General features: G+C 33.8%; 1 protein-coding gene across 8 annotated transcripts in view; it reads left to right on the top strand.

The window, feature by feature from the left end:
- Nucleotides 1-16,148, top strand: part of LOC118187993 (latrophilin Cirl-like) — a 1,172,776-nt gene that overhangs the window by 364,075 nt on the left and 792,553 nt on the right. The window contains exon 5 of one of the 8 annotated variants that reach the window (XM_085813007.1): nucleotides 9,114-9,201. The exons of the other annotated variants lie outside the window; for them this stretch is intronic. The gene's annotated coding sequence lies outside the window, so the exon portion shown is untranslated. The remainder of the gene's footprint in view (nucleotides 1-9,113; nucleotides 9,202-16,148) is intronic. 8 annotated transcript variants of the gene reach the window in all.

Below are 16,148 nucleotides of genomic sequence, written 5' to 3'. Positions count from 1 at the left end.
ATTTGGTTTGAATTGGAGTTGAGAGTTTATGTAGATTGAATGTTACCGAAGGGAGAAAATATTTCTTCTTTCTTCGCCTTGGTGAAATTAAAATTTTTATTTTGCTAACATTTTGCGTATGAAGGTATGTCTTCAAAATATTCAGCATAATATACATTTTATTATTATTCGAAAGCTATAAGGAGTCGATAAATTTTACTTATTCACCTTTTAACTTACAGTATTAAAGTGTGGTAAAATGAATCTGAGTCTAGGTATTGATGTATTTAGTTAAACACGTTTAAGGAATTCTAGTTTAAGAAGTTTTCTAGCTTAATAAGTTTGTTTCACGATGGTCTATATAATTTTCTATTCCGATAACGTAAAAGATTCTCGCATAAAACGTATTAACTTGAAAAATATTTTTCCTTTAGAAATTCTCACTAAGCTCTCAGAAACTTTCTTCATAAGGTATTTTCTCCCTCCTTCCAGCCTGCCTTTGCGGTGTAACGGTAGCACACTCGGCGCGTATTCGAGAGGTCCAGGTTCGAGTCCCGGCGAGGGCATTGCGCATTTTTCACGTCTCCAGCATCAAAATAACCTAATGTCTCTACAGTGGCGCCCGAAATAAAACGTGGTGAATGATGATTCTTCACCATCAGGATTAGGCGATTGGGTCCTTTTTTTAAAAGGGGGATTTTCTCCCTCCTTCCAGCGTACCTTCGTGGTGTAATGGTAGCACACTTGGTGCACATTCGAGAGGTGCAGGTTCGAGTCCCGAAGAGGACATTGCTCACTTATCATGTCTCTTGCTTCAAAATAACCAATTGACTCCACATCTTCCCTTCGGAAAATGTACTTTTCTTTAAGAAATTCTTATTTTATACATTTATTTCCCAATCTTATTTTATACATTTATTTCCCAATCACGAAAGTCATCATTCTTGTTTTTAGAATAGCAATAGCTTTACCCCATTGTTTACAGTGTCCTTCAGCTTATACACCACTTATTATCTTCATTACGGTTAGCAAGAACTGTAGGGCAAATATCTATATAAGATACCAAGAAAAGCCACTGAATTTCGGTCTCTTTTCTTTCATCTTTTTTTTTTTACAGAATGTAACATTGAAAAAAGGATTTCTTAGGTTAGAAAAAAAGATCACTAGTCCACCTTTCCTTTCCCTTTTAAAATGATACTGTCTATTTCTGAACATTAATTTTTACAAAATGCATTAGAGAGTTGTTTTTTTAATTAATGAATAAAAGTTTTAATTAGTATAATATTAAAAAAAACATTCTAGAATGTATAAAAATACAGGTAATTTTGTTCTATTTTACATATTAAATCAAATTAAATAAACCAGGTTCTAAAATAACAGAAATAATAGAACTCACTGGGAGTAATACGCGAGACAGATTTCCTCATATCTTTGCCTATTAACATTTTATAATTATATGATTAATGATGAAAAGGTAAGCAAGGACGTCTTAACGGAACCTAAGCACAAACAGGAATGTCTGACTCATTCAAATAAGAAAAATTGTTTTCCAGTGTTAGTTTTGATTTTAAATCATCATAACTGGCTAAAGTTTTTATGCAAGTATCTACATAATTTAGTTTGTAAATGACGCAGTTTAGAGAGCTTTGTATAGGCAGTTAACTCTTTTTAGGACAGAAAGGGGAAATATCCAAATTAAAATGGAGAATTAAGGCATTATTGAAAATTAAAATTATAATTTTGCTTTACATATTGCTACGAGGTATTGTGTGCTTCATGTTTCTTTGAATAATAAGTCCAGATAAGCAGGAAGAAACGAATAATTTACTAGGAAAATAGGCACAATAAGTAGCACACATAGATAAATAATGGCTGGGAATAACTCAAGGAAAATGGGGGTATTCAGCAATTCCTCCTCAGGCACGAAATCAATTGTAAAGTTTCTCAAATCACTCTTAGGTAAAACCCTAACAGTTAAGTCTCTCAGTTATTTTGCAACTGTTTCACCACTGATTCGCAACGATTTCAAAACCGATTCCCCAGGTCTCCGATCCCTATTTATAGTTCGCAGCATAGTCTCCAAAAACTTCTAGAAGAATCAGTTGCAGGCTTCGAAAATGTGCTTTCACGAATCTTCCAGAAGGTCGCCAAGTTGGCGAGAAATCCCTAAATGTCGCCAATGCCCTCAGAAACGAAATTGCCTATATCTAGAGTTCTAATTGATCTATTTTTGCAATTTCAATACTGTAGCATTCAGAATTAAAAGATCTGCAATTCTGTGCAACAGATAGTCACTTATATATAATACATGTGGCCAAAGATTGCATTTAAAACAAATAAGCCGTAAAATTACGATTAGAAGAGCAATAAATAAATACAGCAATACCAAATGTGACAACAATACAGGAAATCATAAGTACAATAAAAAGGATTAAAATATTTACAAAAATTTATTATAATATTATTTATCTTATATATCTCCCCTTCAAAGGGAAAAAAGCTTAATGAGAGAAAAGCCTTTTTTAGAAAAATGCATTAGAGCTTTGGAAAATGAAGATAAACGTTACTGTACAAATGTGTAGAAGAGGACGAAATTTGAAAGCGAAAATATGTGCATCAAGGATATAGACTTCAGATTTAGGCTTTAGGTGTCCATAAACAACCTTCTGTATTCAATACAAAAACCTAAATATTTCTTTTACATATTCAGTAAATTATAAAACCATTCGCATTTTTTAATTAAAGCAATGTAAAATTAACTGGTACAGAAAATTAATAGAATACAATACAATGTCAAAATAACCTTTACTAGAAAATGGACAGGTCCTATACATGTGAATAAACGAAACTACTTGCTGATGTTTGTGGAATGCTTAAATAAAACAGCGAAAAAACCCCATCAAAATATTAATTTTAATTTTTTTAATTCTCCCTCAATCCTTAATTTAATTAGGAAATTTTCTCTTTGCATCCTTCACATAACGCTGGATGACGTAGATAATTCGCATTTGAAAGTCAACATTGCAGACTGAAGCCTTCTCTTTTTAAATAAGCTTCGATTTTGAAATACGTCATACTTGCTTTCAACTTCTCTTGACCTGCTAACGCCTGCTCTCTTCAAAAAGGTAGAAAGGTTTTAACACGCCCGCATAGTGCCCCAGTTTATATACATTGGCTCACTGTAATGTTTGGTCAATTAAAATAAAATGTAATATATAAATTCGGCTATGACTGTAACTTCATCATTCTGCATCTGCAACGTATCATCATTATTTCAAATATTTCTATCGAATGCTGCGTCATATGTCTTCAACAACATTCCAAATTATTGCAAACATATAAATATTGTTATACATTTAAACATGTTTATCTATTAAATCGATTAAATTTCGTAAATTCCTCTCGTTTCTTTTAAACTTGGTCGATGTTAGCCTAGAATGCAAATCTAAAATGGAAAGGAAAAGACATTAGTTGCGCGAGGGAATAGAAAAAGAAAGCTAAAATGATCTAGACATTTTCATCTTTCATATACGCCCACGTTTATTCACTTTGCTTCCAAAACATTTGCAATTCCCTCGAGCCCTGAAAATATATCAAGTCAGTAGTAACATATTGGAAATTGAGACATGCCGCTGTAAATATTGCAGTCACGTTTCAATCCAAGAATTTCCGAAAACTGGTTAAGAATAATATTCTCGCGAGCGTTCACTGGCAAATCACCCCAGCAAAGCGGCATCGGTTCCAGAAACGGATGGCGAAATTACGAAGTGATGACAAAAGATTGATGAAGTTCATTAATTTCCAATTAATAGCGACAGATGCAACTTTTCCCACCAGAGGTCGCTCTTTGCGCATTTTGATTACGCGCGTGTTCGAAATGACGCGTTGAGTTGAGCAGTCTTTTGATTCGAAGCAATCGAATTCGATTCCGATTAAATTCTTGTTCCTGCACTCGATTTATCTGCTCGATTTACTGGATCGTTAAATGTGCAGATGCGAGTTCTTATGATGTACAGATCAATATGGCGTCGTTTAACTGACATCATAATTCGTTTTGCGGTTTCAATGAATTCTTGTATTGATCACGCTCCCTTTTGATACTGTTTTGATTTATGCTAAAGATGATTAAGCATTCTATGTTGTCAAAATCTGTAAGTGTGTTTTACGATAAAATGAAGCCAATGTATGCTTTTGTTCAGTTGACTAATATTAATTATCTGAGCGAGGGTTAATCGAACTGAAATGAAAGATACCTTGCACTGGCTTTTACAAAGATGTTTCCAAAGATCGCTGTGGAAAGTGAAAAGATATATGCAAGGATTGTTTTAGAAATGATAGGGACAACGAAACTAAAATATTTTTAATATATTTATTATTTGTTGCACGAGTTAAGACAGAATCCTTTGTCACAGCAATATAAATAAATATATATATATATAATAAGCTTTCCTGATGTACATAATAGTAAACGAAATTAATAAAAATTTTACTTTACTTTGAGGAATCTTTGGAATGAAACATACATTTTTCTTAAATTATTTTAATATTAAGCAATGGTGAATAGACTTCTGGTAAATCCCAGAAACAATCTTATGCTTCTGAAAAAGGAAATACTGCTTACATCTTGAGCTACGAAATGGTCTGTAAGCGGTGTTTTACATATTAAAGTTCTTGTCTTACTTTAAAATGTCTTGTTCTTAAATTTTGCGCTATAAAAATTTATTCATTTTCATATTTATATTCATCTAATTTCGGCATAATTTTGCAATATTTAAGAATTTACATATACGTATTAAACAACTAGTTATTTAAGTTAATATTCAAATATGTTTACTCAAAGGAAAATGCGTTGATAATTTTTATTTTATGGCAATTTAAGTAAATACGCTGCTTAAAACCTCTGCCAATTCTATTAACGAAATCTTTCCACAAATCATTCAGAGGCAAAAATAAGAAGAAATTTAAACTAACTTCTAAAATTCGTAAAATGAATCACTCCATTACGCTGTATTGTTTCCGCAGCTTTTGAGTAATACTGTTATTAATTTGAATATCGCAACTTGCCGTAAATTTGACTGAGAGTCCGGTAAAGTAATAATGAGAATTTCTGTAGTTCACTGAAGACTTTAGGTGAGAGAAGCGGCGTCATAATAAGAAGGTGGAGCTTTTAGCATCATCGAAGATGTCGCTATAAATTTTACGCTTGATAGGGTTCCAAATCTGACGCTTTTAGAACCTAGTACACATTACTTCGAATCGTCTAGTGATGTACGCTTCACACTTTAGATGAGCTTACACTCCGCAAAGACAAAATTGTACTATTCCTGGTGCACTTGCATTGAATATATTAATGTTAATGCATTTAAACTTGTAACGTCACCAAAGATATATTTAGGATTCAATGGCGTAAGATGTTTTTTCATTTTCATGGCCACGTTTGCATATGTGATGTGACCTTTATGACTTCATTCACATAAACTCTTCCTTTGTTGAACTTACAAAATAACGTAATGTTTTCATGATGTTATTTCCATTTCCACTAATACTTGGATGTACTGCTCCAGACTTGTTATTCAATGGTTTTTATTTCATTGTTTCTGGGTAAACATTAGGTATAAACATAAAATATTTGATATCCATACGTGGATAGACCATTTTCTGGCGCGGTGATTGTTCGAAATTCCTTAAATGCAGTGAAATGTCTTAATTCTCTTACGGACTTACTGTATTGCAGTGCATATTGTTGGATTCTTACTATTCAATATGTTTATATAACTATGAATCCTAAATCTGAAACGAGAAAGTGCACTTTCGAAACTGGAATTTGATAATGAGTATTCGTTTGATGTGCCTTTTTATCTTATGAAAATTTCTCCATCTCAGCAGTATTTGCAATTATTATTACATTTATTGTTTATTTTACAAAGTTGCTATTATGATACCAAGTATTATGTTAAATAAGGAATGCTAAGCTGTTTGAATTGTAATACTTCTTTGGCGAAATGAAGCAAATCCAATGATGGAACACAGCAATAACTTTTATTTAACACTCAAAAAAATGGCGACATACAAACAAGAAAAGAAAACATATCCTAACATTTAAAAATAATTTACATTCTTCGTGCGAGAGTCGCACGTGGCAGTTGAGTCTGGTTTCAAATATTGCCATACACAAATACCTAAATGTTCATCTATTTAAATTAATTTAAACTACAAAATTTTAATACTATTTAAAGCTGTTACAGAATGATATCTATGGGTGATACAGTTCAGTACCGTAGTACTGGAGAAGAATTATTATTTTAATTATTTTGCATTTCATCTGCTTGGCTTCTACCACCTCTTCAGACCTCTTGAAAGTAACGAATCTATCGCTGGGAACTTGCTGTGATGTGTAACCATTAACGGAAATTTCAAAATATAATGATCAGAATCCCTCTTTCCCTGTATATGCTGTTGTCCGTGCCCAGTCAAGTACTGATTTAGAAAGAAATTTGTACTCTCCCTATCGCATTTTACTTGCAGCCAAAAATTTATGATGTCTTCTGCATTGAGAGATATTATTCCAAACAAGTTGGTCTTTTTTCCCCAATATTTATCGTTTGATTGGTAAGGTATGATCCTGGCCATTTTATGTGTATGATCATGTTACTGATATTCTGGGTTGCTTCTTTTACGAATTGATTTGTGTATTCATAACTAGAGACGCCTGTATGAGCAAAGCAGCTGTAATATAAAGTTGAGGGCTGTAGTAGATTATTGGAAAATATCTTTAACTATTGGGGAAGATAGCATCATGTTGGAAAATGCGTAAAGCATAAGATAAAATATTTGTTTGGCTTGATTAGCATATTTGAAAGACTGTTGCATTTGATCGCTAGTGTGGGAAGGAAATTCGTGAGTTGCTGCATAAATAATTTCGTATTTAATTGTCGATATTTGAGCTTCGAATGCGCTGTTCTCGAGCTATAAAGAAACACTTCCATGTGGCCTGTTCTTACGTTGGGCATAAAAGTCGCATAGGCAGAGCCCGCCTTTCCACTGATCTTTGAGCCGTCGGTCAATGCTGTTGGTAAGATGCGGACGAGATTGCTGTTAGGAATGATTCTTGAGTCGACGCGCAGGATGTCTCATTCGAGAAGAGCACTTAAATTCGTAATTTTTTTATGAAAAGACAAGACTGTATCACATATTTTAGCTCCTCACTTCAGTTGTAGGACTGTTGCTCAGTTTGCTTCATTTTTTAACTGGATATATAATGGACGGATCACTGATAAGATACAAAGCATGATTAGTAATGTTAATAAACTTTTTAATTACGTTTTATATCTTGTTTCTGTTCTTTGAATTTAGAATTTTAAGTGAGTGGGAAAATAAGAATTTACTCTTAGCACAGCAAAGTTAAATAAATTATAGTTGATAAGTAGCTAGTTTTAACCTTAAAATTTATATTATGATCATGAATTTGGAGGTTTCCCATATTTCTTTATCACTTGCCGTTTTCAAACGTTTTGTATTTTAAAGGTTGCAAAGCCATAAATATTTAGTTTTAAAAATTTATCTTCAACAATCCATTTCTAGGTCTTGAAATTTTAGCCTCCAGCAATATATGAGGAGAAATATTAGATAAGCATTCAAATATTTTATAATAATAGGAATACAATTTACTTATGTTTCTAAACTATAGCAATTTCTGTTTTCATAAAACAGCAAGTGTTTACATGTTACGAAAATATTATACCCATTATTTTAATGATAGCAAGTTTTTCAATGAACCTAGTTTACTGCTCTAGAAAAACTGAAAACTATTCTCTATCTATGGAAAATTGACTTTATTTATTTTCAAAATGCTTTTCAAGTTTAAAAATTACTGTGCTAGAGTATGTATTTTGAAACAAGGTTTCAGTTTCTTCCGTTTAAACGGTAAAAGGTAATATTTTACTCCCGTTTTTCTGTATCAAATAGCAGCTGAGTTTATACAGAGCTTTGTATTATCACATGATACTGAATATAAAGTGTGAAATGGAAGAATTCGTTTTTCAATAATTTATGCTTTTTATTGCAACATTTAAGCTTCTAGTAACTGCCAGAGGCTTTTATAAAATGTTTCCAGGAATTTTATCATGAATAATGCAATGAGTTTGTAAATTTTATGAAAGAGGGCCTGTCTTTATTATAGTTAATATAGAAAAGTTAAAAATTTCTAGTTGCCTTATAAGGTATTTCTCCGCCTTCTTGGCATGCCTTCGTGGTGTGGTGGTCTGCACGCTGGGCGCGTATTCCAGAGGCCCCTGGTTCGATTCCCGGCGAAAGCGGTGCATTTTGAATAAAGATGAGCATAAAGCATTTGAACATGACATTATTCATATTCATACTGTGTTGTGAAGTTTTTATACGGTGCACGAGGATTCTCATTCGTGTTGCAGATGCATAGTTTTTATCATATTAAAGACTTCTCTCTCTCTTTCTTTCTGTTTAAATTTGACGGCTATTTCAAGAGTTTAAATTTTCATATGATTTTCATGGCATGGGTAATTGCTGCAAAATAGTTAGGTCCTTTTCCTAAATACACAAGTTATACTGAAACACTGTAGGAGGTAACAGCGCCATAGGTAACCACTCAGTATTCAAGTGGGACTTAGTTGACAGTTCATGGTGGTAAATCAGTCTCCGCTGCTTGCGGCGTCTAATCGAACAGAAAAACTATCAAAGTAAAGTAATTATCAAAGTGAGCATAATACAGGGATTTCGAATGTAACACTTACTGACGTAATTGGGTAGTTGAACAAATTATAAGTTATTTCCAAATGGCGGTGTATTAAATCACACCTGCTAAAAGAATTAAAACCAATGTATGTTTTTAGGAATTATACCATGAATGGCATTATTAGAAGGAAAAATATATAGAAGTTGGTTACGCGAATAAAATCTTTGAAATGCATTAATTTTATTTCTCTTCTTAAATTTACTGTAGAATGAGGTAATACCTTTGAGGAAACCTTGCCCTGCGAGTAAACATACAAGCTAGAGCATTATGTTGAAACGTTCTGCATGAAATTCAGATTGTTGTTGGATATATTTATCTTAAATTTAGCTTATTTAGAATTATGAAAATTTTCTTGTTTATTTTTAAGTGAAAAGACAAGGACTGAATTGCTAGACACCCGTAAAAATTCCCTGGACCCTGTCACTGGAAGTGAGAAAGAGTTCAGGCCTTAAAAAGTAATGTACATTTTCTTTACTTCGCCAATCGATCTCCAGTCAGTAGCAGAAGAAATGTAAATGCATAATCAATAGTTTACGCACGTTTTTCTTTCTTTACATTTAGTTTACATAAAATTATAAAAAAATGATTATATTAGCACAATAAACAACTGTTTTTATGCAGTATGTAAAAAATGGTAAATTTCACATAAATTAAAAATTTAGAATAGGAAGCAATGAAAACTGCGTCAATAAATTGATTAATTTCTTTAAGATTATTCTTAGATTGATTAATTCTTAAACTCCCTTTCAGAATGAGATTTCAGTATCGCGTTTAATGTAAATGTATAAAACCAGTATTTAAGGAAGAAGTTCACAAGTTCTTAGAGCGAGTTCTGCCTTCGCGCCAAGTCGTTACTTTAAGCTTATCTTACTTAGAACGGCCGTTGTCTTACGTGTCCATTAGTATTCGCCGGTGAGGTTTAATTACGCGCCAACTCGGTTAATTATCTTTGTACAGCTTACTCTAAAGTTTATAGCTAGTTAAAATTAGTTTAGGTTCTTATTTTCCATCTTAAGTTAAAGCCCGAGCGGAGGCTTTCCTGTAAGCGTGCGAAGAGGCCTACTGTTATTATTTCCTTAAGTGAATAAAAGGGTATTTTAACCTTTCTTTGGCCTTATATTTTGCAGTTGTAAGGAGATCAGCAAATAGTCGCTTGACACTCCCATAAAAGTTCTAGTAGCCAAAGACACGTAAATTGACTAGAACTTTATAGGTAGCTAGCTATTGGCCATTAAATCTGTTATATGCTATGCTACTCTGCCACAATGGAGAGCATGCCATCTAAATAAAATTTACACAAATTTTGTTTACCTTTTAGAAATAAAAATGTCACTCAGTTTTTGTCGCCCGAAACTGCTGCAATCGTTTCTTCAACATATACTGCTTAATCAAAACCATATGTAATATGTGAAGGTATTTGTTGACAGTTCTTAAGTAAAAGAAGTTCTAAGCCGAACTGAATTCTGAAATTTTAAAAAACCTGTTCTACAGAAATAATGTTCTAAATGTATCGGAGCAAATAATGGTGGCTGTGATACATCCGAAACCCTGATATATCGAATCGTGGTGTAATGGGCCTTGATTTTATTTTAGCTGGTTTAGTAATTTCCATTATTTTTTAAACATACTAAAAATTACTGATCCAGTCATGACTTCTCTAGTATGATTTTTTAAACTTCCGTCGACTTTGGCCGTTCCTATTTCAAGTCGACTAATTTGGTGACCGAAAAGAATGTGCTTTATCAGTAAGTTTTCAAAAGCAGGAAGACTTTATCATTAAGTTGTTAAGGATGACAACTTGCCTCAAAGTCATTTCAGTTGAATGATAAAGTTTTAACAGTTATCAAAACTTAGTAGTTAGTTACCGCCAGTTAGTCATTTCCATGATTTCCTTTGTCTGCAATTTAAACGCCGAATACTTAAATACAGGCTTTGAAATTGATCACAAGCTATTACCTTCGAACTTCTTATCGAGTAGTTTCGTGCAACCATCATTGACAGGCAAAGTTCAGGTTCATTTACAACGCTTGATTATGCAGTTCGAGGATAAAACGAACAATTTTTACAAGTACTTTTCCTTTAAAGTATTTTTCTTCGCATCACTCTCTCCTACCTTTGAAACATTAACCATCGATGTAATCTCTTATAAATCTTTCTGCACACGAAATGGTTCTTTTTTAATCGGGGAACAGGGAAAACAAAATCTGACAGTATTTATGTGCACGTGGGGGTCTCTGGGTAGACGTTAAAGGCGATACTTTGCGAGATGAGCTCTGCAGTAATCTTCGCGGCTAAGACCACCAATTTATTGGATGAAATGAGCGGGCTGCTAGAGGAATCTGCTATCTCTAATTCCTTGTCATTTAGGTAACTTTTATCTTTATACAGCCCTCTTCTTTATTCTGTTTGTTTATTTCTTGTTCTTCCTCTTTTTCTCCCAAAGCGTCGCATTTGGCTAGTTCTGCCAATTCACTAATTACGGCGGCTCAAACCACTGGCGGAGATCAGGGTAAAAAAAAAAAAAAAAAAGAAGGGATAAATGGACAGATCGATAAATAAAATCTCATTTTCGTGCGCTCGCCGTTTAAAAGAAGTATATGCGCTCAAATCCTATACTGCTATTCGATATTTTCGTGGATTTTTAGGATGCAGTGATCATCGTCTTTTCTCTAGAGTGTAATTCATTTCTTTTTTTCGGTTTTTGAAATGTTTGCTGTTTTTCACCGAGAAGAAGGGTTATCGAAAAGCGAAAATGCAACTGTAATTAACTAATCTTAAGAGATGTAATTCGCAAATGGTATTATTATCTCTGCGTTTATTGTATCTTACATGAAGGTTTCTTCCACCCTTATATGTATGTTTTTGACATAATCGATAAAATACACTGGATTAATAATATCATCTTGCATATCTTAGATTTGAATGGAAAGCATTAATTAATGGAAGCCAGAACAAACGTAGTATAAGTTAAACCAAAATGTTCCCAAATCATGTGAAAACTTTTAATAATTTATTGTATAAAGGATAACACATGAATATCATAGTCAAAATATTTGAAATGAAAAAATGTAAAAAAATATTTGGCTTCGTCCAAGATGACGTAAAAGCCGTATAATCGTTAATTCCCATAGGTTGGAGAAAATGATGGGTTTACTAAATTGGCCACAGAGACTACCTATTTAAGTCTGTGTGATTTTTTTCCCTTGTGGACCTACATCAAAGTATTTTAATATTCTGTTTGCCCACATAAGGTCGGTTCAGACTCAAGACCTGTAGAAGTTATGATACACAGCGAAGGAGGATTTTTTTTTTTTTTTTTTTTTTTTTTTTTTTTGTGAGGCTTACATCAAATTCTGTTTATAGTCTACTTTTTTTACGTAAGAACCAAGAACTAGACCTTCCGAAACTGTGATACACAGCGACGTGTTAAAAAGCGGGTTATACGGTCAGCTGGGCTCGCGACAGTGGGTTAAAACCTCCTCCAAATGTTTCAAAAATTATTTTACGTTAACCGTTTGCCTGTTGCTAATATTACATTAAAGGCGCAAAGATGATCTAAAAAATATCTTCTTCTGGCGTTGCGATCCCAAATGCTAAACAAATGCTGAACAAAATATAAAGCTAGGATCAACATATTGATAACTGTTCATTCACATATCATTCTCAAACTGACGGTCTGCTGATTGATATTATATAAAATACACTTTATAACCTAAAAACGCGATGCACCAACAAGAAATTATCCGAATGAGACGAAATAGCGTATGCCCATGCTTTACGATAGAATATGAAAACGATTAACTTTTTGCAGCTAATGACTGATTAGCTGGAGCTTCAGCGTGTTGCAACTGAGCATCTGCAGATGGTGTATAAAACAGGGGATATTCCAATGCTGAGGCATTCCATGCGAATGTAGTTCCGTCGAACCACGCGGAGGGTACCAATGCCTCGCAGGTGGGTTCGCAAATAGTATTAGCAGATGTCAGTATTGAGAGAAAATGTGCAATTGGACTAAAAAGCAATATGATCTTCTCGCAGGATCGCTAGATGCGAGGGGTTTAGCTCGTATTTGGGTCGGAGCGATGCTATCATTAGACGTTGCCAAGGAGGGGTGACCTATAACCATACAAAGCATCAAGAAGACAGCGGTCGACTGAGAGCGAGGACAGAGTGTCGTCCGTTCGAAGCTCACAGCGTATAATGTGTTCTTATCAACGATCCGACATGTAATTGGGACACCAGTGACTGTGACCATTGATAGCCGACTCAGCAAATAGGATATGAGGTCACGGAGGTCATTGCACCGACTGCCTCTTCAATGAACATCGTTAGACACCTCTGCAGTGGCGCCGCAAGCATTCGGTATGCAATGTCACGGACTGAAGTAGAATTGTTTTCAATGATGAGTCCCGTTTCGAACTGAGCCTCGATGACCAGGAAAGGCGTGTATGGATGGGAACGTCCAAGACAGCGCTGGGTTACTCTTCTGACTGCCGTCTGCCACGAAGCCTGAGAACCAGGAGTTATGGTGTGCGGTACCATTTCATTTGGACCATCTTTAGTTGCCATCCGTGACACTTTACTGCACGGCGGTATGTGGACGAGATTCTATGCCCTATAGTGTTGCCCTTCCTTTCAAATTTCAACAGCAAGCACACGTCCCTGGTTGAACATGCCATGCCTTTCTACTGTTTGTTTTCGTGCTTCTGCAACACTTACCTGCATTGAGATACTGCCAGATCTTTTCCAATAGAGCGCTTTTGGGCTCCGATGAGCAGGCGTCTCTGACCGTTCTTGGATCGTGCATATCTAACTCGCCAGTTTGAACGCACATGACAAGTAATCTTGCAGGCGAACATCTGCCAAATCTACTAGTTAATGCCCAGGAGGATAACAGCTGGAATCAGAGCCAGACGTGGGCCAACGCATTACTGGTATTTGTTCCTCTTGTACCTGTATTTCCTGAATAAAACAGTCAATACCTATAATATTATTATCAGAATTTCATTCTCAATACATGTACATCACATCTACCGACTTTCGTCACGTTTCATCACATTCTTTCTTGGTGCGTCGCTTTTTTATGCTATGAAGTGTATTTTGCGGTAGAATTTAAATTACAGAAGAGTACGGTAAACCATTCCGAAACACAGCATAACTTAAATTTTTATTCACAAGACACAGTTAGAGCTAATGTTAATATCTGCAATAATCATCAAGTTATTCTCATGACACAGTACTACCCTGTGCTTGAAGCTCATGGTTACATGACCATTTACTTTTCAAAATTTAAATATGGAAGCAAAATATCGAAAAATATGTAGTTTTCAAATTCTGTTTGTTCTATTTTTTGTTACATCAGGAAAATTTAGTGCTGTTAAATCTTATTTAATTTTCTTTCGATTTTTATATTTCTGATGTACTACAATGAATTAAAACATTAATATGCATTGATTATAATATTAAATTAGAGAATTACTTACGTTAGAATTAGAGACAGCTTACGCTTCGTAAGATTTAGATAAGTGAAAATGATCAATTTCTTTGTTTCATAATCTGAAGGTAAAAGAAAATTACTTATTTATTAACGTCCATTGATTTGATTTTAATATACTTTTTTAATTTAATAACGTTCATTCATTTGTAGCTTCAAATTTATTAACATCTAGTAGATTAAGAAAAGTTTTGAATTGAAATAAAATACTTTTATATTCTAGTTTATGTTGCGTTTTCTTGCCATCATAAAAAATACGTTTATTTCATCCTATTTACAATTTTAGTTTACGAAAGTAAATTACACAATTAACGCGTATTAATTTTTATACTAAGTCCCCTATTTATTTTTTTAGAAGTTCTAGGTAAAGTGAAAGGATCAATTTATTTACCTTTATCTTCAACAGTAGAAAAAATATGCCGCATTAGAACCAATTCATCAGTATTCTTAGTGCATTGTTAAGCCCTCTGGCAACCAAACAGTTAAAACGTAAGTACACAAATGCATATCCATGTGGTAGCATTTTATAGCATTTTCCATTGGTCTCGTTACTTCGCTAATTACGCTAATTCCATCTTTGTCGCTATTACAATAAATTGAGTAATAATAATGAAATAACGTAATTAAATAGCAATTATCTCTTCATTTTTATTTTATTTTTCCTTGATTTTCAGGCAATGTTCGTGAGTTTATATATTGAAAATAACTACATTTTTCTTAAAAGTTTTCATAGCTGACATAAATTTGGCATAATTATTGCATATAATTAAATACATCTGTTGATAGGTAAGAGAAAAGAGGCAATAAAATAAATTTTGTACAACAAATAATCGTCGAAACAATTTTTCCTTATTTTTAATCACATAGAAAAGATGACGGAAAACGATTATGATGGGGAAAAGTTTCATCGTAATTTTCATCATTATCTTGACGTCTAATACGCATGACTAATTTTTTTCAAGGTTGATTATGAGATGATTATATGTTGCCGCCTGTCCTGGCCATTGGTAGGACGATTTTTGTTTTTGTTCCTTATCTCTTTCTCTTAGATTTGATTGGGAGAGTACCTGTGTATCTTTGCGTCAGTAAAAGAGGACATAAAATGTGATTTGTGAGACAAAGGAGTGGGTTGTGTTGGCTATGTGCACCAGGTAAAATCTGGAAGGCAACCATCTCTACATCTCCCTGCAGTAAATATATGACCTTCATGGGCTCCCCAAACTGCTTTTCAAATTGCGTGTCCTTTTCTGAAAGTATGGCTGCCGTTTGAAGCTTGTAAAGAAATTTATGAACATTTCTGAATCATGGATGATACTTTTGTGAATCTGGGCATTTAGTGATTATTTCAGACACATTATTTTTCGTATATAGAAGTGCCGTGGGTTTGTTCAGCGCAAAAAAAAAAATGACTAACGGCTTTAGTAATTTCGTCGTGTGCCGTAAAAATGACTGTGACACTGAGGATATCGCTAAGGATGGCTTTTAATAGTGTCTGTAATTTCGTATTACAACTTCTAAAGGAAACTCGTAAATTTTAAATTAAGAGGGAGCTTTTCTAGCCACTCCTTATTAACAAAAAAATTTTAAGATATCCTTTATTGTAAGCCTTCCGTTTGATTTTATTTGCTGACATTCTGTATGTTTAATGTTTGCCCCTCAAATTTATTTATCATTAGTTTGCTTTATTAGATATGTATACATAACGATATAAACTGAGCCATAGAACCGTGTTATTCTTATTTCGGAGAAGTTCATATATGAAAATAATCGTAACTCTAGTGTTGCAGGAAAAAAAAATCATAATAATTGCATTGCAATATGGTAGTATGTCTTGGCTGTTCTTCCATGCAGATAAATAATTTAAATAGGCAAATTAGAATATTGGTTTCTTTTATCAAACAGGGCCCA

This window comes from Stegodyphus dumicola, chromosome 3, assembly GCF_044657685.1.
Source record: "Stegodyphus dumicola isolate Sdum_Otavi_A_Nest chromosome 3, ASM4465768v1".
NCBI classification, from domain to species: Eukaryota; Metazoa; Arthropoda; class Arachnida; order Araneae; family Eresidae; genus Stegodyphus; species Stegodyphus dumicola.
The sequence above is the reverse complement of the archived record's forward strand: the minus strand, read 5'-3'. Positions and strand labels throughout refer to the sequence as shown.